A 25,731-nucleotide genomic window follows, 5' to 3' on the forward strand; every position below is an offset into this window, starting at 1 on the left:
CACTCCGCTGTTTCTAAACTACAACACAGCACCCCGAGGCCATCCTGTGAATCTGTTAATAAACAACAAAAGGATACTGCTAGTGTGAATTTCCCTACAGGGATGAATCAAGTATCTATTTTTCTTGTGGTAATAAGACAAAAAGGTATTGGAGGGGCCACTACTTTCGCTAGACACTGCGAAAGCAAGTTCTCCCGTCCTGTTTGCTCCCCTTCCCTGGAAGTTCCTGACTCGGTTCTCCCGGGAACGGAGATCCAAACCACAAGGAAGGGGAACGCCAAACCAAGCGGGGCCCGACACTGAGAGTCTCTTCTGTCCGTCTTTGAGGGCCCGAAATTTGTTTGCCTCGCTGATGAAAAAGGCAAACATCCCCGGAGGAGCTCATTAACGCACTTCTCCGAAAGCCAGGACAGGAGAGTACATGTGATCAGGATCAAAAACAGGTCGAAGCCGGGGGACAGACGGGAGCAAAAGCAGGTGGGAGTCAGGGTCGGAAAAGGCTTGTCTAGTGTAAACTGAGGTTCCCAGGAAGTGGGACTTCCGTGGCGAGCGGTGGCGGTGCCGGGAATGGAAAAACGGGTCAGTAGCCGGGACAGGAGAGCAAAAACGTGGTCGGGGTCGTAAAAGAGTGGTAAGCCAGGAGAGGAGAGCAGACGTGGTCAGGATCAAAAACGGGTCGAAGCCGGGGAACAGACGGGAGCAAAAATAGGTAAGAGTCAGGATTCACGAGCGAGCAAGCGGGAACACGGTGTCGGTGTCGCAGAATTCCATAGGAAACCGTAAGTGACTCCCCCCTCGTCCATGTCCTCCGGATCCCTGGCGGCCGCCACCGGGAGCGGTGATGGGAACCAGATGGCCGGCGAAAATCAGACACAAAAGGGGGACGAGAAAACCAAGGAAACGGACGTAAGTCAAAAGGGCGGACGGATAAGTGGAGAGCGGCGCAGCTGCCGGGAAAGGACGGTGAGGATTTATGGGAAAATGCCGCTCCTGTCTTGTTGGCTGTTTTGTCAACAGTGGCGGGGGAAATCGAGAACCGTGAGTCCGGTATCGCAGTGTTGTGTCGTGGTATATCGGGGTCGGGAACCTTTTAGACCCAAAGAGCCTTAAAAGCAAAATATTAGTAAAAAAAAATTTAGAGAGCCACACCATATCCATATTGGGACAAGGTTTAACCAAACTCTCCAGATGAAAGCTAATTCTTTAGCACATTTTATTGTAGAGTTGGGTAGAGTATCCCCAAAAAATGTACTCAAGTAAGTACTGTTACTTCAGTGTTATGAACCGGGACAAGAGGAGAACCCAAATGTGTGACGTTTCTCACAAAAGCCTTTTATTTTACGGGAAATGGGGAAGTCATGCACGTTAGGCGTGGAATGACAGGAGGCCGACAAGATCGATACCAATTGCCCGAGCGGATATAGGACAGATGGGGTCGATACCGGACAGGATGAGACAGACAGGATTGATATCAAAACAGGATATCGAAATTAACCAGGAAAAACTAGACGGGAACGAAAAATGGAGAAAATAATAAACAGGACAAAAATCGATGGAAACTGAACTGAAAAATGATATCAAACAGGACAAGATAAACGGGAACAATACCGTACAGGAAATACCAACAGGGACAGGACCGAGTCGAAACCCACGTCTTGCGGGGCAGAGGTTCGTTGACGTACTGACAAAGGAAGAGTGAGAGCAGTGAGCTTAAATAGACGGAAAGCCAATCTCTCAACGAGCCGCAGCTGGCACAGCACGGGTGGAGCCAATTGGGAACCATGGCAACCATGACACACACGGGCGGGGCCAATTGGGCACCACGGCAACCATGACAAACACAGGCGGGGCCAATTGGGCGCCATGGCAACCATGACACAAAGAACTATAAAGGCAAAAATATTTTTAACAATTTATTTCAAGAGCCACACCATATCCATATTGAGACAAAGTTCAACCAAACTTTCCAGACAAATGCTAATTCTTCAGCACATTTTATTTCACTTTGTGATGTCCCATATGCAGAGTTGGGTAGAGTAGCCAAAAAATGTACTCAAGTAAAAGTACCGTTACTTCTGTGTCATGAACCGGAACAGAAGGAGAACCCAAACGCGTGACGTTTCTCACAAAAGCCTTTTATTTTACGGGAAATGGGAGTCATGCACGTTAGGCAGCTGTCTGGCATGGAAAAACAGGAAGCCAGAGACCAACGAGATCGATACCAATTGTCCGAGCAGATATCGGACTGATAGGGTTGATAATGAATCAGGATATCAAAAAAAAACAGGACAAACTAGACGGGAATGAAAACTGGAGAGAATAATGAACAGGACCGAAATAGACTGAAACAAAACTGGAAATAGATCGATAGAGATAGATAGATACTTTATTAATCCCCGTAAATTCAGAGCAATGCACACACAGCACATCCATTGTTTCGAACCAGAACAGGATCAGGACCCAATTGTGTGACGTTTCTCACAAGTTTTATTGAAGGAAAGAGGAATCTGGTGTTCGCTCTCGTACTCGGCTTGCGATCCGAACACGGAAGTGGATCTTCCGTAGCGAGCGTCGGCGGGGTCAAGGACAGAAAAACAGGTCGATAGCCGGGACAGGAGGGCAAAAACGTGGTCGGGGTCAGAAACGGGTCGTAAGCAAGAACAGGAGGGTATACGTAGTAGGGGACAAAAAGAGGTCGTAAGCTGGGATGAGAGAACTCCCACCTTTATTTTCAAGTTTTAAAGCTTTTAAGCTGCTTTAGCCCTGGAGTTAATGTCAGGACCAGAACGGAAACAGGACCCAATCGTGTGACGTTTCTTACAAGTTTTATTGAAGGAAAGAGGAAGGGCTGCGCCCACGATCCGGTGTTCACTAGATGCAGGAAGCAAGTTGCTCTACTACTCCATTTGTGATCCAAACACAGAAGTGGATTTTCCGTAAAAAGCGGAAAGAGTCGGGGACGGAAAAAAACAGGTCAGTAGCCGGGACAGGAGAGCAAAAACGTGGTCGTTGTCGGAAATGAGTCGTAAGCTGGAACGGGAGAGTAAACGTAGTCGAGGACAGAAAGAGGTCGTAAGCTGGGACGGAAAAAAATCGAAAAACTTTTTTATGTAGTTTTAAAGCTTTTAAGCTGCTTTAGCCCTTGAGTTAATGTCAGGACCAGAACGGGAAGGAGAGCAAAAACGTGGTCCAGGTCGGAAATGAGTCGTAAGCCAGGACGGAAGAGTAAACGTTGTTGGGGACAGAAAGAGGTCGTAAGCTGGGACGGGAAAACTCCCAACTTTTTTATGTAGTTTTAAAGCTTTTAAGCTGCTTTAGCCCTTGAGTCAATGTCAGGACCAGAACGGAGACAGGATCCACCTGCGTTACGTTTCCGTCAGTTTTATTGGAAGAAAGCAAAGGGTTGCACCCACGATCCGGTGCTCGCTGGGCATGGAAGCAAGTCGCTCTCGTACTCGGATTGTGATCCAAACACTGGAGTGGATCTTCCGTAGTGAGCAATGGCGGTTTCAGGGACAGAAAAACGGGTCGATAGCCAGGACAGGAGAGCAAAGCGTTGTCAGGGTCGGAAACGAGTCGTAAGCCAGGACGTCGTCGGGATCAAAACGGGTCATAGCCGGAGACAAATGGGAGCAAAAACGGGACAGGCGGGAGTGAGGGTCGAAAAAGGCTTGCCTTGTGTTCACTGAGGTTTGCAGACGGACTGACAAAAGGGGACAGATAGAAGTGTAATAGCAGCGCAATCATTTTCAAGCATGTCAGCGAATCAGCATTTAGCTGAAAGATGACGGCTCCGCAGCCCATATGTCGAGCTGTCTTCAGCCCCGTCCAGTTCCGATCTTGCTGCTAACATACTGATGATGTCACCGGAGTCATAAACGTCTTGGCTGTGTTTTCGCTCCTTTTTTCTCTCCCGTCTTCCCTCCCCTCATTCTTTCCCCTCCTCATCATATTTCTTTTTCTCGGTTTCCAGGGACGACGCTAAAAATGGGAGCCAACAGAGGCCAAATTGAGGCTAAGATTATTTCTTATCAAATAGATTTTAGCTTCCACTCTTTCTTTTTTTCCCGGTTGTTTTTTCATAGCCTGAAGTTAAATGGCTGCCGTGGCAACACACTCCAAATATACAGTGCCTAGTAAAAGTGTCAGGACCGGGACGGAGACAGGACCCACCTGCGTTACGTTTCCGTCAGTTTTATTAGAAGAAAGGAAAGGGTTGCACCCACGATCTGGTGATCGTTGGGAAGTGGGACGAGCGATGGCGGTGACGGGAACGGGAAAAAATGGGTCAGTAGTCAGGACAGGAGAGCAAAAACGTGGTCGGGTCGGAAACGAGTCGTAAGACAGGAGAGGAAAGTAGACATAGTCAGGATCGAAAATGGGTCAAAGCCGGGGAACAGACGGGAGCAAAAACAGGTGGGAGTCAGGGTCAGAAAAAGCTTGTCTAGTGTAAACTGAGGTTCCCAGGAAGTGGGACTTCCGTGGCGAGCGATGGCGGTGTCGGGAATGGAAAAACGGGTCAATAGCCAGGACAGGAGAGCAAAAACGTGGTCGGGGTCAGAAGCGAGTCGAAAGCCAGGAAAAGAAAGTAGACGTGGTCAGGATTAAAAATGGGTTGAAGCCGGGGAACACACGGGAGCAAAAACAGGTGGGAGTCAGGGTCAGAAAAAGCTTGTCTGGTGTAAACTGAGGTTACCAGGAAGTGGGACTTCAGTGACGAGCGATGGCGGTGTCGGGAACATAAAAAACGGGTCAGCAGCCAGGACAGGAGAGCAAAAATGTGGTCGGGATCGGAAATGAGTCGAAAGCCAGGAGAAGAGAGTAGACGTGGTCAGGATCAAAAACGGGTCGAAGCCGGGGAACAGACGGGACCAAAAACAGGCGGGAGTCAGGGTCAGAAAAAGCTTGTCTAGTGTAAACTGAGGTTCCCAGGAAGTGGGACTTCCGTGGCGAGCGATGGCGGTGTCGGGAATGGAAAAACGGGTCAATAGCCAGGACAGGAGAGCAAAAACGTGGTCGGGGTCAGAAGCGAGTCGAAAGCCAGGAAAAGAAAGTAGACGTGGTCAGGATTAAAAATGGGTTGAAGCCGGGGAACACACGGGAGCAAAAACAGGTGGGAGTCAGGGTCGGAAAAAGCTTGTCTGGTGTAAACTGAGGTTCCCAGGAAGTGGGACTTCAGTGACGAGCGATGGCGGTGTCGGGAACATAAAAAACGGGTCAGCAGCCAGGACAGGAGAGCAAAAATGTGGTCGGGATCGGAAATGAGTCGAAAGCCAGGAGAAGAGAGTAGACGTGGTCAGGATCAAAAACGGGTCGAAGCCGGGGAACAGACGGGACCAAAAACAGGCGGGAGTCAGGGTCGGAAAAAGCTTGTCTAGTGTAAACTGAGGTTCCCAGGAAGTGGGACTTCCGTGGCGAGCGATGGCGGTGTCGGGAATGGAAAAACGGGTCAATAGCCAGGACAGGAGAGCAAAAACGTGGTCGGGGTCAGAAGCGAGTCGAAAGCCAGGAAAAGAAAGTAGACGTGGTCAGGATTAAAAATGGGTTGAAGCCGGGGAACACACGGGAGCAAAAAAAGGTGGGAGTCAGGGTCGGAAAAAGCTTGTCTGGTGTAAACTGAGGTTCCCAGGAAGTGGGACTTCAGTGACGAGCGATGGCGGTGTCGGGAACATAAAAAACGGGTCAGCAGCCAGGACAGGAGAGCAAAAATGTGGTCGGGATCGGAAATGAGTCGAAAGCCAGGAGAAGAGAGTAGACGTGGTCAGGATCAAAAACGGGTCGAAGCCGGGGAACAGACGGGACCAAAAACAGGCGGGAGTCAGGGTCGGAAAAAGCTTGTCTAGTGTAAACTGAGGTTCCCAGGAAGTGGGACTTCCGTGGCGAGCGATGGCGGTGTCGGGAATGGAAAAACGGGTCAATAGCCAGGACAGGAGAGCAAAAACGTGGTCGGGGTCAGAAGCGAGTCGAAAGCCAGGAAAAGAAAGTAGACGTGGTCAGGATTAAAAATGGGTTGAAGCCGGGGAACACACGGGAGCAAAAAAAGGTGGGAGTCAGGGTCGGAAAAAGCTTGTCTGGTGTAAACTGAGGTTCCCAGGAAGTGGGACTTCAGTGACGAGCGATGGCGGTGTCGGGAACATAAAAAACGGGTCAGCAGCCAGGACAGGAGAGCAAAAATGTGGTCGGGATCGGAAATGAGTCGAAAGCCAGGAGAAGAGAGTAGACGTGGTCAGGATCAAAAACGGGTCGAAGCCGGGGAACAGACGGGACCAAAAACAGGCGGGAGTCAGGGTCGGAAAAAGCTTGTCTAGTGTAAACTGAGGTTCCCAGGAAGTGGGACTTCCGTGACGAGCTATGGCGGTGTCGGGAACGGAAAAACGGGTCAGTAGCCGGAACAGGAGAGCAAAAACGTGGTCGGGGTCGGAAGCGAATCGTAAGCCAGGAAAGGACAGTAGACGTGGTCAGGATCAAAAATGGGTTAAAGCCAGGGAACAGACAGGAGCAAAAAAACAGATGGGAGTCAGGGTCGAAAAATTATTGTCTAGTGTAAACTGAGGTTCCCAGGAAGTGGGACTTCCGTGACGAGCGATGGTGGTGTCGGGAATGGAAAAACGGGTCAGTAGCTGGGACCAGGAGAGCAAAAACATGGTCGGGGTCGGAAACGAGTCGTAAGCCAGGAAAGGAGGGTAGACATGGTCGGAGACAAAAAGAGGTTTAAAGCCAGTACAGGAGAGTAGATGTGATCAGGATCAAAAACAGGTCGAAGACGGGGGACAGACGGGAGCAGAAACAGGTGGGAGTCAGGGTCAAACAAAGTCTTGCCTAGTGTGGACTGAGGTTCATAGACGGATTAACAACAGGGCACAGATAGACGTGGGTTTAAATAGTGACAGGGAGCCAATCAGAGTCCGAGTTGGCGCCAAACGAACGGGTACAGCGTAAAAACAGAGATTCGCAGACGGACTGACGGACTGACAAAAGGGGACTGACAGGACAGAGTTTAAATACTGCCATGGAACCAATCTGTCAACAAGCTGCAGCTGGCGCCACACGGGCGGGGCCAATTGGGCGCCATGGCAACCGTGGCACTCAGGTCTAAAGTCTGGGTGTCATCCTCGAAAGGAAACTGTCTTTCAACTCTTATATAAATAACATCACCCAGTCTGCTTACTTTCACCTTTTAACTGTCTTTGCCCCTCCCACGGTACATGACAAGGCCGGAGCTTTCAGACGCTCTGCCCCACAGCCCTGGAACTCATTGCCGCCTGACCTCCAGAGTTTCACCACATGTCCACCTCACAATCCGAACTTAAAACCCACCTCTTCAGACTTGCCTCTTCATGCTTCACATACCACCCCCTTTTTAACTCCACTTAGTTTTTATTTGCTTTCTAGCACTTTATTATTTTTTTATCATTTAGTACATTATTCTATTCTATGTACAGCGACCTGAGGTGTCTTGACAGGCGCTTTGAAGTAGAACGCGTTATTATCATTATTATCATTATTTTTTACAATGAAAAAAACTGGAGAGTAGGTGTTGCAAAAAGATCGCCCCCCTGTTCTCTCGGCTCAGCCAACTGACTCCAGAAGTCCCTTGAAGACCTCTGAACGTCGACCGAAATGACTAACAATAAAAACTAGAGTGCACCTGTGTGCCATTAAAATCTCGGTTTCATGCACCTGCTCTTTGAGGGGTGTGTGAAAGGTGACACCTGAGAACAGACAACATTATGGTGGCCGTTAAACGCGCCGAGCAGGATAATGTAGTGGAAAATTTCGTTGCAGGAATGGGATACAGAGCTCGGAAATCAAAATGGAGGGAGCAGAAAAACACTGCAAACCTACTTGGCCATCCCTCTAAACCACAGGTGTCAGACAGGCGGCCCGCGGGCCAGATCAGGGCCGCTGAGGGATTGAATCCGGCCCGCGAGACAACACTCAGAGAAGCGCAAGAGAAAAACAAGCTGCAGGTTGAAATGTGTCAACTTGATGTTGCCAAAGCCAGGTGCCTCTCAGAAAGACTCTCTCTCTCTCTCTCTCTCTCTCTCTCTCTCTCTCTCTCTCTCTCTCTCTCTCTCTCTCTCTCTCTCTCTCTGTTTCTCTCTCTCTCTCTCTGTCCCTCTGTTTCTTTGTCTATTTCTCTCTCTGTCTCTCTCTCTCTCTCTGTCTCTCTGCGTCTCTCTCTGTCTCTCTGTCCCTCTGTTTCTTTGTCTCTATTTCTCTCTCTCCTTTCAAGACATACCCAAAAAGACTCCTAAATCCCCACGCACACAAACGCACCATGCCCCGATCTATTATTAGCCCCCATGCCTCATTTACCCCAAAAAATGGAATCCATGTGATGGATTCACAGCCAGATGTAGGAGATGTCGGAAAATGGGAATCATCAAACTTTTCAAGCGGGAGTCCAAAACTAGCAATAACAAACCCAGAGCGCAAATGCGTCCGATTTTGCTCATTGATCTTAACTTTGGGTCGGACGTCATTCCTCAAAGGCGCATAAATCTCCACTGGAATACGTGTTGAGAGAGCAATGAAGGCCACGGTGATTTCCACATAAGTGAGTCGTCCTGCGTGTCAACTTTGTGGGGAGGAACGAGAAAGTCCAGAAGAATGGACCAAAAATAACAGTGGCGGGCCGTGCATATCACACCGAGGCCTTCGGTGATAACCAGGGTTGGGTAGGGTTACTTTAACTGGATTACTTTCAATTGCTTTTGGATGACTCCAGTACCAAATATGCTAATAAAAGACAAAAGAAACTCAATATGAATAAAATGATGACTCACAACACGTGGTAAGCTTTCTCTCCTGGCTTTGATCTCTTTGATCTCCGGCAAAACGAACATCAAATGCGACAGAAACAAAATGAAAATAAATCCAAACAGCTTTTTGCCGTTCCGTGTATTCCGTTACTCCCCAAGCTTGCACAAAATGGAGTCACTGTATTCCTATTTAGTTTCTTTTGTCTTTTATGAGCATATTTGGTATTGGAGTCATCCAAAAGTCATTGAAAGTAATCCAGTTCAAGTAACCCTACCCAACCCTGCAGACTGCCAAGAAACAAAACAATGTCAAGCACTTCACCCAAAATTCAAGCCTTTTTAAGGGTTTCAAGCACCCGTACGAACGCTGTGATTGTTATACCACGTATAGCTTCTAGACGGGGTCGGTTTCCACAAAACCATGCCTACCTGCACCAGACCTCCCTTCCAGACTGCCAAAAAACACGACAATGGCAACAATGTCAAGCACTTCACCCAAATTTGAAGCATTTTTAAGGATTTCAAGCACCCGTACGAACGCTGTGATTGTTATACCGCGTATAGCTTCTAGACGGGGTCGGTTTCCACAAAACCATGCCTACCTCCACCAGACCTCCCTTCCAGACTGCCAAAAAACACGACAATGGCAACAATGTCAAGCACTTCACCCAAATTTGAAGCATTTTTAAGGATTTCAAGCACCCGTACGAACGCTGTGATTGTTATACCGCGTATAGCTTCTAGACGGGGTCGGTTTCCACAAAACCATGCCTACCTGCACCAGACCTCCCTTCCAGACTGCCAAAAAACACGACAATGGCAACAATGTCAAGCACTTCACCCAAAATTCAAGCATTTTTAAGGGTTTCAAGCACCCGTACGAACGCTGTGATTGTTATACCGCGTATAGCTTCTAGACGGGGTCGGTTTCCACAAAACCATGCCTACCTCCACCAGACCTCCCTTCCAGACTGCCAAAAAACACGACAATGGCAACAATGTCAAGCACTTCACCCAAATTTGAAGCATTTTTAAGGATTTCAAGCACCCGTACGAACGCTGTGATTGTTATACCGCGTATAGCTTCTAGACGGGGTCGGTTTCCACAAAACCATGCCTACCTGCACCAGACCTCCCTTCCAGACTGCCAAAAAACACGACAATGGCAACAATGTCAAGCACTTCACCCAAAATTCAAGCATTTTTAAGGGTTTCAAGCACCCGTACGAACGCTGTGATTGTTATACCGCGTATAGCTTCTAGACGGGGTCGGTTTCCACAAAACCATGCCTACCTGCACCAGACCTCCCTTCCAGACTGCCAAAAAACACGACAATGGCAACAATGTCAAGCACTTCACCCAAATTTGAAGCATTTTTAAGGATTTCAAGCACCCGTACGAACGCTGTGATTGTTATACCGCGTATAGCTTCTAGACGGGGTCGGTTTCCACAAAACCATGCCTACCTGCACCAGACCTCCCTTCCAGACTGCCAAAAAACACGACAATGGCAACAATGTCAAGCACTTCACCCAAATGACGTTTGTAGGCAATCGTACATGAATCAATCCATTCAAAGAAAAAAGGTGAAAAAAATGTTTGCATTGCCGGAAACTCCGCAAAATGTAACTTGATGTCAAGTTTTGGACATGTTTGATAATGGATGAGTTGCCACACTTGGGATTACTGTTGCTCACTGTTGTTTCAAGCGTTGCTCATTGACTTTGTGTGAACGCTCCGATCCGTAAGGAAAACGACAGGGAGCATTGGATAGAAGCCACTGACATCAAGACAAGAAAGCTCCTCACCATGCACGGAGGGTTCCACCCAAGTCCAGCACCCTGAGGCTATATGCTAAATGGAAGGAAGTGCCACAGTCCAAGATAAAACATTGAAAATCCAAGAGTCCATCAAACAGAGGATTTGCTGTGTGGATGTCTCAGTCAGCAGAACCCTGATAAGATAGTAGAGGAAGAGGAGCAGGCATCCTGGAAGGACAAGCCCCTACATGGGATGAAGGACCGTCAGATAGAGGAAGTGGCTGACATCAAAAATCCTACCAGTGGCTGGGAAACTGCAGGACTGACAGATAGCACAGAAGCTCTGGTCCTGGTAGCGCAAGAACAGGCCGTCAATACAAGAGCCATAAAGCCGATGCTCCACCAGACCCTGAAACAGTCCAGCACACGGACAGGTGATTGATTGATTGATTATTGCTCCGGCGAAGGTCAGGGGGTCCCGTCCCTGTGCGTTGAGCCGACCAGATGAACCAGGTTTTTCCAATGCTGCCGGTCTTGTGCCAGCTGTTCTGCATCCTCTACAGCAACTCCGTGTTGTTGGAGGTCGTCCGCAACGTTGTCGAGCCATCGAGTGCGGGGTTTCCCTCGTGGTCGTCTCCAGCCTGCGGCCTTTGGGTCAAACTGGAGAATGGCTCGTGTCAGATGGTCTGGTGGTAGACGAAGGACATGGCCAAACCAGCGGGTGCGGCGTTGTGCGACCAAGGAAGATGCTCGGGGCTGGCACGTGCATCTTGGAGAGGTGGACAGGGACAGGTGGCATTGCATAAATTGTCATTTGAGTCAGCGTACATGTAGATGCACAACCAACGAGCGGGGATAGAAAACAGGAACATCTGCAACCAGTATGACATATGAGAACCCAAATCCTGGTGCGCCATACCACATAGGGTCGCTGAGAACAACAGGGTTGAGATCCTTTGGGACTTTAGCTTCTAGACTAACAAGCTGCTTCTGGCTAAGCCACGGAACACCATGACCATAGTGGTGGTGCTCAGTGGCTTGAGGGTTGGTCACTGGGGCGAGCCTTGACCGAGTCATACCTAAGACTAACAACATAGGTACCCATTACCTCCCTGCTTGACTCTCCGCACTAAGGTTTGGAATTTGGATGTTTTGGTCACCTGGTGATAAAAACATTGTAGAGGTGGACAAAGAGCAAAGGAGGTGGTTATCATGGATGTGGAGAACACAGCTGATACCAACAATCAGGAAGAAGAACACAAGAAACTCGAGTACCAAGGGTTGAAAGAGCAGCTGATAACAGATGTGGAAGGTCAAGGCCAGTGTTGTCCTAGTGGTTGTGAGGAAACTCAGGGCAGTAAGCCCCAAACTGGAAGAGTATCTCCAACAAATCCCAAGAACATCATCTGAAACCTCAGTCTAGCAGACCCTTAAACTCCCAGGGCTCTCGTAGAGAACCCAAGTGAAGGTCAAGGCCAGCATTCTCCTAGTGGTTGTGAGGAAACCCAAGACAGTAAGCCCCAAACTGGAAGAGCATCTCCAACAAATCCCAAGAACATCGTCTGATACCTCAGTCTATAAGACCCTTAACCTTCCAGGCCTCTGGTAGAGAACCCAACGGAAGATCAAGGCCAGCGTTCTCCTAGTGGTTGTGGGGAAACCCAAGACAGTAAGCCCCAAACTGGAAGACTATCTCCAACTATTCTCAAGAACATCATCTGAAACCTCAATCTAGAAGACCCTTAACCTCCCAGGCCTCTGTAGAGAACCCAACATAAGGTCAAGGCCAGCGTTCTCCTAGTGGTTGTGAAGAAATCCAAGACAGTAAGCCCCAAACTGGAAGAGTATCTCCAACAAATCCCAAGAACATCATCTGGAACCTCAGTCTAGAAGACCCTTTAGCTCCCAGGCCTCTGGTAGAGGCCCCAAGTCTGACTATGATACAGACACCACTCCACTAGAGGTGAGTAGAAGGTCCTTGATGTTTTTTAAGAGTAAGAAGATGTAAATACAAAACCTTCTGAAAACATATACAAATCATTAGTAAAAATCAAGAAGTCTACTAAACGTTCTGGTTGATTAATTTTTCAGCCACAAAAAATAAAAAATCCTTCATTTATTGGTGCTATACATCTCCACCTTAAGGTATTTTGACCCAAACCCGACACCCGACACCAATAAAACCCGTATACTCAGCGAGTCAGAAGATAAAATATGGCTTCATAAACGTTTGGCTTTTGGAACGTAGCGTGGGTGGTCTGGCGCAGCCACTTGACATATGCCTCCAGAAGCTAGGAGCGCTCGTAGCTCGACTCGTATTCTCCGTCTTCTCGGCTGTGCACCAGGAATAGAATCAGACTGAAAAGGGTCTTCGTTCTCGTTGATATCAACGAGATGAGACGCGGCAATCTAGGGTAAAATATGTATTCTAGAAACTTTGCCCGGAAAAAAATATAATTAGAACATGGTGCTTAGAAAAACTGGTTATAATTAGAATACTTCGATGATGAATGGTGTCAAGAACCAGAACGGGATCAGGACCCAAACGCGTGACGTTTTCACACAAGCCTTTTATTTTACAGGAAACAAATAACAAATCAGGATATGGAAAAGAAACAGGAAAAACTAGACGGGAACAAAAATTGGAGAAAATAACAAACAGGACAAAAACAGAGTCAAAAGGGCGGACGGATAAATGGAGAGCGGCGGAGCTGCCGGGAAAGGACGGCGGCGATTTATGGGAAAATGCCGCTCCTGTCTTGTCGGCTGTTTTGTCAACAGTGGCGGGGGGAATCGAGAACTGTGAGTCCGGTATCGCGGTGTTGTGTTGGGCTAGATCGGGGGTCAGGCACCTTTTAGACCCAAAGAGCCTTAAAAGCAAAATATTAGTAACGGGGAGAACACGCAAACTCCACACAGGAAGGCTCGATCTTATGACCTCAGAACTGTGCCGCACACGCGCTAACCACTGCGCCGCCGTGCTGCCCTTATTTCAAATCGCTTTTCTAAAATGGCATGTTTTTGGGGTTGTATAATTGCGGCTTATACTCCGAGTCTGACATCTTTGCCGATTGTCATTTTGCTTCCGGCGTTTGCGGCACTCTTTGGAAGAAAATGGCGCAGCGCCGGTGACGCCGAGGATCGAGCGCGTTGGTATTTTTGACGCCCGGTGTGGTGCCCCCCCCTCGCGCAAACTAAAACGACCTTGTAAATATTGGGGAGTGAAAAACTGTATACATTGGACTATAAAGGATTTTACACGATTGAATACCAATGACATTTGATGCATAAGATATTCATTGACTGGGCTGTGGTGCGAGGTCAGGGCACCACGGTGGAAAATGTTGTTTACAGGAACGGCGGGAACAGGACGTACGGCTGATAAGATAATCAGCACATCCAGACGCTGTTGACGCAGAAAGGCCCTGATGACGTAGAAACGCTCGGTGTTGTTTTGGGTATTCCAGACATCGCGACGCCCAAGGGGGGCTTCCTTGGCGCGCCCATGGGAGGAGTCGGCACACCATTATGAGCAATTTGGTAAATGGTACATATTGATAGTTAAATTCCAACAGGATTCTGGATTGGAAAAGTAAACTTGGGAGCATTTGTAGCTTGTACTCCTTGTAGATGACTAGTTATAAAGCGCATAAAGTTAAAATGAACTGTTGAATTCTCATGGGATGAAACAGGAGACGCATGAACAGAAGATAGCCTAAAGGTAACCGAAATGTTCTTTTATCCTCGAGGACTGAAAAGTTGAAGAGATGTGTCGTGAACCAGAACAGGATCAGGACCCAAACGCGTGACGTGTCTCACACAAGCTTTTATTTTACAGGAAACGAGGAGTCATGCACGTTAGGCAACAGTCTGGCATGAAATGATAGGAAGCCAGAGGCCGACGAGATCGATACCAATCGCCCCGGGTGATATCGGACAGAAGGGGCAGATACCGGACAGGATAGATGATGAAACAGGATATAGAAATATAAACAGGACAAAAATAGACATGGGCAGCACGGCGGCACAGTTCTAAGGTCTTGGGAACCTCCTGTTTGGGTTCAAATCCAGCTACCGGACTTCCTGTGCGGAGTTTGTATGTTCTCCCCGTGCTTGCGTGGGTTTCCTCCGGGCACTCCGGTTTCCTCCCACATTCCAAAGACATGCATTTCAGGTGGATCGGTCAGTCCAAATTGTCCCTAGGTGTGAATGAGCGAGTGAGTTGTATGTCCCCGTGTGCCCTGTGATTGGCTGGCGACCAGTTCAGGGTGTCCCCTGCCCACTGCCCGATGATTGCTGGGATGGGCTCCAGCACCCCCGCGACCCTACTGAGGATAAGCGGTGCAGCTGATGAGATGAGATGAGACAAAAATAGACGAGAACGAACTGGAAAGTGATATCAAACAGATCTGAAAATAAGTGACGTAAACAACTTAGGGAGGGAGAGGACACCCGCGCTGCTGAATTCTGCATCAGGTTTGCTTGTGGCATTTTTGGGGTAGTGCGACTCATTCTCCAGTGACTAATAGTCGGGAAAATGCCGTCATTTGGAGAATTTCAAACCCGAGTAGAAAGCAAATGCAGTCTAAGACCTTTCACGCATAAAGCTTGTGTTTTCTTACTGGTCCGACGGCCGCAGACCGCAAAGACGTAGCGGAATATGCGCCCCGCTGGATTTACGTCCCGGGTTTAAAATCCGAGTATTAATAGACAGGTCTTTATCCATCACGGGGGCACAATCCCACGAGTGTGAGCGGCACAGCCCACGCATTCATCTGGCAGGGGGCCCCGAAATTCATCTGGAGGCCGACCCCCTTCATGCCGACTTGTTTCCCCGCTAATCTATTTGCACAAGAGTGCCGCCGACCGCGGGTTGAACGCTTACATGCTGCTGCGGCTTGCGGACTGCGTCGCTACGTACCCACGAGAAGCCAATAGTACTTGATTTCATCCATTCTATCTATGGTATATAAGGTATCTATCATATCTATCTATGGTATCTATCTATCTATCTAGGGTATCTATGGTATCTTTCTATCTATGGTATCTATAATATCTATCTATTTCTCTATCTATGGTATCTATTTATGGTATCTATCATATCTATCTATCTATGGTATTTGTCTATCTATCTATGGTATCTATGGTATCTTTCTATCTATGATATCTATCTATTTTATCTATCATATCTATCCAACTATCTATCTATGGTATCTATGGTGTCTATCTATCTATGGTATTTATTTATCTATATATGGTATCTATGGTATCGCTCTATGGTATCTATCCATGGTATCTATCTACCTATGGTATTTATCTATCGATCTAGGGTATCTATGGTATCTTTCTATCTATGGTATCTATAATATCTATCTATTTCTCTATCTATGGTATCTATTTATGGTATCTATCTATCTATCTACGGTATCTATGGTATCTTTCTATCTATGATATCTATCTATGGTATCTATCATATCTATCTATCTATCTATCGATGGTATCTATGGTGTCTATCTATCTATGGTATTTATTTATCTATATATGGTATCTATGGTATCTCTCTATGGTATCTATCCATGGTATCTATCTACCTATGGTATTTATCTATCGATCTAGGGTATCTATGGTATCTTCCTATCTATGGTATCTATAATATCTATGTATTTCTCTATCTATGGTATCTATTTATGGTATCTATCTATCTATCTATGGTATCTATGGTATCTTTCTATCTATGATATCTATCTATGGTATCTATCATATCTATCTATCTATCTATCTATGGTATCTATGGTGTCTATCTATCTATGGTATTTATTTATCTATATATGGTATCTATGGTATCTCTCTATGGTATCTATCCATGGTATCTATCTATCTATGGTATTGATCTATCTATCTATCTATGGTATCTATGGTATCTTTCTATCTATGGTATCTATCTATGGTATCTATGGTGTCTATCTATCTATGGTATTTATTTATCTATATATGGTATCTATGGTATCTCTCTATGGTATCTATCCATGGTATCTATCTACCTATGGTATTTATCTATCGATCTAGAGTATCTATGGTATCTTCCTATCTATGGTATCTATAATATCTATGTATTTCTCTATCTATGGTATCTATTTATGGTATCTATCTATCTATCTATGGTATCTATGGTATCTTTCTATCTATGATATCTATCTATGGTATCTATCATATCTATCTATCTATCTATCTATGGTATCTATGGTGTCTATCTATCTATGGTATTTATTTATCTATATATGGTATCTATGGTATCTCTCTATGGTATCTATCCATGGTATCTATCTATCTATGGTATTGATCTATCTATCTATGGTATCTATGGTATCTTTCTATCTATGGTATCTATCTATGGTATCTATGGTGTCTATCTATCTATGGTATTTATTTATCTATATATGGTATCTATGGTATCTCTCTATGGTATCTATCCATGGTATCTATCTATCTATGGTATCTATCTATCTATCTATGGTATCTATGGTATCTTTCTATCTATGGTATCTATCTATGGTATTTATCTATCTATCTCTCTATCTATCTATGGTATCTATTTATCTATATATGGTATCTATGGTATCTCTCTATGGTATCTATCCATGGTATCTATCTATCTATGGTATCTATCTATCTATCTATGGTATCTAGCTATGGTATGTATCTATCTATCTATGGTATCTATCCATGGTATCTATCTATCTATGGTATCTACGGTATCTTTCTATCTATGGTATCTATCTATGGTATTTATCTATCTATCTCTCTATCTATCTATGGTATGTATTCATCTATATATGGTATCTATGGTATCTCTCTATGGTATCTATCCATGGTATCTATCTATCTATGGTATTGATCTATCTATCTATGGTATCTATGGTATCTTTCTATCTATGGTATCTATCTTTGGTATATATCATATCTATCTATCTATGGTATCTATGGTATCTATCTATGGCATTTATCTATCTATCTATGGTATCTATCCATGGTATCTATCTATCTATGGTATTTATCTATCTATCTATGGTATCTACGGTATCTTTCTATCTATGGTATCTATCAAGTTAGAGCAAAAGAGGTTAAAAGACACAGAGAGAGAAAAAGACAAAGAGCAACAAAGGAAGAGAAAAAGAGAGACACAGAGAGTGAAAGAGAGAAAAGGGGTGGAAGAGAGAGAGAGAGAGAGAGAGAGAGAGAGAGAGAGAGAGAGAGAGAGAGAGAAATACAAGTACAGTGTCTTTGTGAGAGGCACCTTTCTTTGGCAACACCAAGTTGACATATTTCAACCTGCAGCTCGTTTTTCTCTTGTGCTTCTCTGAGAGTTGTCTCGTGGGCCAGATTCAATCCCTTAGCGGACCTGAACTGGCCCGCGGGCCGCCTGTCTGACGCCCGTGATCTAGACATTAAAATTAAAATTCAATTTTGAATTAAATTTTAATTTTAATTCAATTCAATTGAAATGTCAATTAAAAATGTTAATTAAAATTCAAATAATGATCAATAATTATGAATTCTAAATCATCAAATCATTATAAAGAAAGTTCAATAGGATGTTTGAGTATCGGGCAACACGAAGCGCTCCAGTGGCTCGTGGGTAATGCGGACGAAGCGTTTGGGGCAGGGGTCACGTTGGAAGCGGGTTCAGGGAGAGGGCTCGGCTAATTCCGCTTAATCCCCCGCCTCGCATGCGCACACACGCCGGCACCTATTTATTACTGCTCTCCGAGTTCATGTCGAGGAGTGTTCGACACGGATAGTCGCATGCTGATCTTATAACCTGAATTGCCGTGATAAACGACCGTCTGTCCATCCATTATCCTCAGTAGGGCCCCGGGGGTGCTGGAGCCCGGTTAAACAACATTCAACACGATTTTGTTTCGTTGACTTACTCATTAACCCTTTAATGTCCCTGGAAAAATCGCCTAGATTTCCGATCCAAGACGTTCCCGGTTTACGGATCCTTTAAGCGCATCAGGACGCAACTCTGGACAGAAAACTTCTACAGTGGAAATACTACAAAAAGACGTCACAGAATGTTACAGAAATACAACCGCAGAAATTTTACAAAAATAAAACTATAGTCATTCTACAAATCACTACAGAGATAGATAGATAGATAGATAGATAGATAGATAGATAGATAGATAGATAGATAGATAGAATAGGTAGATATAAACATAGATATAAACATAGATATAGATAGATAGATAGAGTTAGATAGATTTCTAGATAGATGCCATAGATACCATAGATAGATAGATATAGACAGATAGATACCATTGATAGATAGAAAGATAGATAGAAACATAGATATAAATAGATAGATAGATAGATAGATAGATACAATAGGTAGATATAAACATAGATATAGATGGATTGAGATAGATAGATGTCTAGGCAGGTGCCATAGATGCCATAGATAGATAGATAGAGATAGATAGATAGAGATAGATAGATATATGTCAATCTCAAACAGTCTCTCTCTCTCTCTCTCTTTTTTACAATCTCCAACAGTCTCTCTCTCTCTCTCTCTCTCTCTCTCCCTTACAATCTCCAACAGTCTCTCTCTCTCTCTCTCTTTTACAATCTCCAACAGTCTCTCTCTCTCTCTCTCTCTCTCTGTCTCTCTTTATATTATAATCTCCAACAGTCTCTCTCTCTCTCTCACTCTCTTTTACAATCTCCAACAGTCTCTCTCTCTCTCTCTCTCTCTCTCTCTCTTACAATCTCCAACAGTCTCTGTCTCTCTCTCTTTATATTATAATCTCCAACAGTCTCTCTCTCTCTCTCTCTCTCTATCTCTCTCTCTCTCTATCTCTCTCTCTTACAATCTCCAACAGTCTCTCTCTCTCTCTCTCTCTCTCTTTCTCTCTCTCTCTTACAATCTCCAACAGTCTCTGTCTCTCTCTCTCTCTCTTTATATTATAATCTCCAACAGTCTCTCTCTGTCTCTTTCTTTCTCCCCCTCTCTCTCTCTTTTACAATCTCCAACAGTCTCTCTCTCTCTATTTTATAATATCCAACAGTCTCTCTCTCTCTCTCTCTCTCTCCCTCCCTCTCTCCCTTTTAAATATTCTGTACAGCCCTTTGAGACTTTTTGTATTAAAGGGCCAACAAATACACATGACTTGACTTGACTCGACTAGTGTCGGCTGAGTTAGCGTACGCGCTGCCAGGATTGCCGTTACTACTACATCCTCGTTTCTTTGGGGTGGGCAGACCGTGGACATTGGTGGGCACTTCCCACCCTTTCAATTCCAAAGTGGGAAAAACGAATTTCTCCCCCTAAAGTAAAGTTCTAAAGCAGCGACATCCCAAAAGACATCAACATTCCGCAGGGGCCAAGAAGGTCCCGGAGGAAATCACTCGGTCACATTCCAGCCTGCCATCAATCAGCCCGTGGCCCAGACAACCTGAGATGAACCTCCTCTTCTGGAAAACTACCTGCACTTCCGTGCCTGAACCACTTCGTGGCCTCGATGGGAAAAGCAGAAACGTAACCCCTGATGATGGATCACTGTGTTATTATTCCACGGGGAATTTCGAGGCTTTCCACCCCGTAACGTTCAGTTTACAACATCAAAACTTTTGCAAATGTGTTTTCTACTTCGGCCATTTTTTTGACATTGTGAAAGAGTTGTAAATGTTTGACCTCTCTTTCCAGGAGTCAAATCAATGATTGTGTGTAAAATGGAATCACGGATTGCCTTGCGCACGGGTCTGATTGGGATGACTGGTAGCATGGTTATCCTGGCTGGAAAACAGGTGAGACAATAACTTGAAACCTTACCTGGTCCCAAGTCAAATTTGATTTCAATCCAAAAAAAAAACATTGTTTTTCTAAACGTATGTCCAATCGTTCCCAAAAGTGGCCATTTGGAGACAACCAGTGCGTCTCTGTCTCTCTGCGTCTCTGTCTCTCTGTCTGTGTTTCTCTCTGTCTCTCTTTCTCTCTCTGTCTCTCTGTTTCTTTGTCTCTCTCGCCCTCTCTTTCTCTCTCTCTCTCTCTCTTTTTCTCTCTCTCTCTCTCTCTCTCACTACGTCTCTGTCTCTCTGTCTGTTTCTCTGTCTCTGTCTCTCTCCCTGTCTCTATCTGTGTCTCTCTGTGTCTCTGTCTCTCTGTTTCTCTCTGTCTCTCTCTCTGTCTCTCTCTCTGTCTCTCTCTCTGTCTCTCTCTCTGTCTCTCTCTTTGATCTGTGCAGCCCTTTGAGACTCTTTGTGATGAAGGGCGTCACAAATAAACATGACTTGACTTGAATTAGGCCAGCAGAGAAAGCCTTGCAGGCCCTGATGGCCTACCATTGGATCCTGTCACCTTCACGGTAATTGCACATGCACCAAAAACTCTCCACTGCCCCTTTAAAGTCTCAACCGGACTCCTTAGCGCTTCATTGCCCATTCCCAAGCCGCCTCCCACGTGGCCCCTGCAACCCCTACCCGGGAGTCAGGCGCCAAAGATAGGGGAAAAGAATAAATAGGAGTGTTTATTTACCGGGAGGCCCTCGGACTGGAACCTCCTCGCTGATACCCGAGCCTTATTAACAATAGGACACCGGGGGGATGTTCTTTCCGGGGGGTTTGTTTTAGGCCGGGGATTCTCGGGTTGGGGCCGCTTCGAGGGGGACTCCGTCTTCTCAGATATTTCATAAAAGGGGCCGTGATTGACATCAGATACTTACAAACTAAAGGAGAACTGAGCTAAGAGATACTATTTGATACTTATTATCGCATTTCTAGAAATAAGGGAAAAAGAAAGGGAAAAAAGACCAAAAAAAAGAAAGGTTAAAAGAAATAAAAAAGAGAACGAAAGAAAAAGGAGAAAGATAGAACGAAAAAAAAGGAGAAAGATAGAAAGAAAGAAAGAAAGAAAGAAAAGTAAAAAAGGAGTAGGAAAAGGAGTAAGAAAAAAGAGGAAAAGAAAGGAAAAGAGAGGAAAAAAGAGATAAAGATCAAAGAGGGGAGAGTGTAAGGAAAAGAGAGAAAATTAGAAAAAAGGAAAGCTAATGAGGAAAAAAAAGAGAGAAATAGAGTAGATAAAAAAAGAGAGAGAAAGTATAAAGAGAGTAAAAGAGTGAGAAAGAAAGAAAAAGAGAAAGAAAGAAAGAGGAAAAAGAAAGGAGAAAAAGAAAGAAAGAATGAAATAAAGAAAGAAGCAATGAAAGAAGCATTGAAAGAAAGAAAGAAAGAAAGGAAAAAAAGAAAGAAAGAATGAAAGAAAAAACAGAAACAAACCCACTCTTATCTGTCCCCTTTTGTCAGTCCGTCTGCGAACCTCAGTTTACACTAGGCAAGCCTTTTTCGACCCTGACTCCCACCTGTTTTTTGCTCCCGTCCGTCCCCCGGCTTCGACCCATTTTTGATCCTGACCATGTCTACTCTCCTTTCCTGGCTTACGACTCGTTTCCGACCCCGACCTGTTTTGGCTCTCCTGTCCCGGATACTGACCCGTTTTTTCCGTTCCCGACACCGCCATTGCTCGACACGGAAGTCCCACTCCTGCGTCTGAGCAACCTACTCCCCGCGCCCGGCGATCGCAGGATCGTGGGCGCAACCCTTTCCTTTCTTCCCAATAAAACTGAGAGAAACGTAACGCGAGTGGGTCCTGTCCTCTGGTCCTGACATTTTGAAACAATCAATAAAGCAGGAAAAAGAATATTATCAGGAACTCCGCTGTTGCTAAACTACAACACAGCACCCCGAGGCCATCCTGTTAATAAACAACAAAGGATACTGCTGGAAGTATGAATAAAGTATCCATGTATCTATCTATCTATGTCTAAGCTACATAGGCAAGATCTAGTTCCCAGAGTACTTGGCTAATAAATATTTCACATAGTTGTACACAAATAAAAACTGTTTAAATATCTCCTTTTTTTAAGCAACTCTACAAATTCGAGAAAACATCTGTCACAAATATGATATTATAACAGTATAAGAAATATCTTTCTCGTGACTCACGTTTTCCCGAATACTTTTGAATTCAACTCAAAGACGCTAAGCTAGCAGGGTGAAAAATCCTCCTCCAAATTCCAAAATAAGAGCATGTGTGCACAACGCCGTATTAATAAAATACACGCAAATAACTTTGTTTCCGACCGAGCGGCGCCCCTGCCAATATGGCCGCCACGTGGTCGCATCGCTTAACAATGCACGGAGCACATCTGTTGTCGCCTCGTAAAAATCAACGATCGGAGAAAATTGTTTGTTTTCCCGTATAAATAACTTCTACCCGACCTGAATTGCGGGCCTAAAATGTCAATCATTACGTTCGGGTTTGGGGAGGGATTCTCTCTCGGTGCCTCCAAGGTAAAAATATGTTGATGAAAATGTCTACTCAAACGATGTGTGGAAACTGAACTAAAAATATGGATGACACGGGCTGTCATTGTTCTTTTTGTCTCTCTGCCTCTCTCTCTCTCTCTCTTTTGCAGCGCTAGATTCTTAACTCATTCAGTGCCATTGCCAATAAATATGTATTCAGAGGCATTGTCCCTGAGTGCTAAAACGTAAAAATACATTTTGGGGGTTTTATTTTTATTTTTTTAAACTATTTTAAAGGGTTTATGACCAAACTCGTTAGTAGGTATGAAATACGAGCAAAATAATTCATAAGGTAAATCATTAAAAAGAACCCACTTGCGTTATGTTTCTCTCAGTTTTTTGGGGGAGAAAGGAAAGGGTCTCACCCACGATCTGGTGATCGCTGGGCGTGGGAAGCAGGTCGCTCTGAACGCGGAAGTGGAACTTCCGTGGCGAGAAATGGCGGTGTCGGGAACGGGTCAGTAGCCGGTACAGGAGAGCAAAAACGTGGTCGGGTCTTAAGCGAGTCGTGAGCCAAGAAAAGAGAGTAGTAGGTTGGGGACGAAAAAGGTCGAGAGCTGTGACGGGAGAGTAGACGTGGTCTAGATCAAAAACGGGTCAAAGCCGGGGGACAGACAAGAGCAAAAAACAGGTTGGAGTCAGGGTCAAAAAAGGCTTGCCTAGTGAAAACTGAGGTTCACAGACAGACTGAAAACAGGTGACAGCAAGGAGTGGGTTTAAATAGGGACAGAGAGCCAATCACAGTCCGGAGATCGCTGGTCGCGGGGAGTAGGTTGCTCAGACGGGGAAGTGGGACTTCCGTGGCGAGCGATGGCAGTGTCGGGAATGGAAAAAATGTCAGTAGCCGGGACAGGAGAGCAAAAAAAGGCGGTCGGGATCGGAAACAAGTCGAAAGCCAGGAGAGGAGAGTAGACGTGGTCACGATCAAAAAACGGGTCAAAGCCGGGAAACAAACGGGAGAGTTCACTGAGGTTTGCAGACGGACTGAAAACAGGTGACGGAAAGGAGTGGGTTTAAATAGGGACAGGGAGCCAATCACAGTCCGAGGCAAATGGCGCCGGGGATAATGGGTCATGGCCGATGAGTCTATGTCATATTTTGTGGACAGAGTAGCAAAAAAGAAGCTGCCCTGCCTGACAAAGCTCTGCAATATGTATCGGGGATAAGGGATCGCGGCCGCACGAGTACAGTTCACTGAAAAAGAACCGCTCGGCCCGACAACGATGTGTGTTTGTCCCTACAAAGCGCGAAGTAGCAAGACATCACAGTATACGCTACTCTACTCTAAATTTAGCCGTACATACGTACCGATAGCATCTCTTTCCGCGCTCAGGGGTCGCGCTAAGCTAATTCGGGGACCTGCAAAGCTTCCCGGAACGTGGTGCGACACGCATCGCCACCGTGTCGAATGAAAGCCAAGATGCCGGTCCCTTTCTAAAGTTAGCGGGCCGGGGGCCCCTTTTGACCCGGAGGCGGAGGCCCCTGCGGATTCCCTCGCCTTAGCGCGACGCTTCTTGACTATTCTCCGTCACGCCCCCCCTAGGAAGAAGAAAACCTCTCACCCCAACGCACACACACTCCACTCAAAATAACTCATTTTTAAGGGCATAACTCTATCCTTATTGACGTATAAGAGAATGAAAAAATAAAGTTTTAAGGAGCAGTTTATATAGATAGAGAGATACCATAGATATATTAAAATAGATAGATAGATACCATAGATATAGATAGACAGATATAGATAGATGTCTGGATAGATGTTTAGATAGATAGATAGATGTTTAGATAGATAGATATATGTCTAGATAGATGTCTAGAAAGATAGATAGATCGATCGATATAGGTAGGTACCGTAGATACAGATGGATATATACCATAGATATAGATAGACAGATACCATAGATATAGATAGATATAGATAGATAGATATAGATAGGTACCATAGATATAGATGGATATATACCATAGATATAGATGGATATATACCATAGATATAGATAGACAGATCCCATGGATATAGATAGACAGATACCATAGATATAGACAGATACCATAGATATAGACAGATACCATAGATATAGATAGATACCATAGATACCATAGATAGATAGATAGATAGATAGATAGATAGATCGATATAGATAGGTACCATAGATATAGATGGATATATACCATAGATATAGATATACAGATACCATAGATATAGATAGACAGATACCATAGATATAGATAGATACCATAGATATAGATAGATAGATAGATACCATATATATATAGATAGATAGATACCATAGATAGATAGGTACCATAGATATAGATGGATATATACCATAGATATAGATAGACAGATACCATAGATATAGATAGATAGATAGATAGATCAACAAACTGCAATGTATTTCAATAGAGATTGTCCGTCTCTACTCATAGTTCAATCTCACTTTATTCTGGGACAATTTAAATCTCCCCGAGATCACACGCGCCCCCTGGTGGTGGCTATTTGCGGCGCACTATTTGAGAATCACTGTGGTGCACATGTGTTGGATTTGGAAGTCTCGCTGAGATTTTTTTCTCCTCCATAAATCGAGAGAAAGCGCGGAAGATTTTTATGGGATCTCCAAAGGAAAATTTAGGATTAGCGCGGCTCATTATTTAATTTGAAGATCCCGAAAGCATTCGTTAAAGATTGATGTTCCGCTTTGTTGCGTTCGTTTCTGCGGTTCTTTCTCAGGAAACTTCGCCAAAATTCCAAGAAGAATGTTTGCTACATGTGCGTTTCTCGCCTTGTCCGACGTCCCCATGCTATGCTAGCTAGCTTTGTCCACACTTTAGGGCACGGGTG

The 25,731-nt window shown here is 45.1% G+C and overlaps 1 protein-coding gene across 1 annotated transcript in view; it reads right to left on the reverse strand.

The window, feature by feature from the left end:
- Nucleotides 1–25,731, reverse strand: part of trabd2b (TraB domain containing 2B) — a 134,070-nt gene that overhangs the window by 71,001 nt on the left and 37,338 nt on the right. The gene's annotated exons all lie outside the window — the stretch shown is intronic.

This window comes from Urocampus carinirostris, chromosome 12, assembly GCF_059441175.1.
Source record: "Urocampus carinirostris isolate Australia breed hairy pipefish chromosome 12, RoL_Ucar_1.0, whole genome shotgun sequence".
In the NCBI taxonomy this organism is placed as follows: domain Eukaryota; kingdom Metazoa; phylum Chordata; class Actinopteri; order Syngnathiformes; family Syngnathidae; genus Urocampus; species Urocampus carinirostris.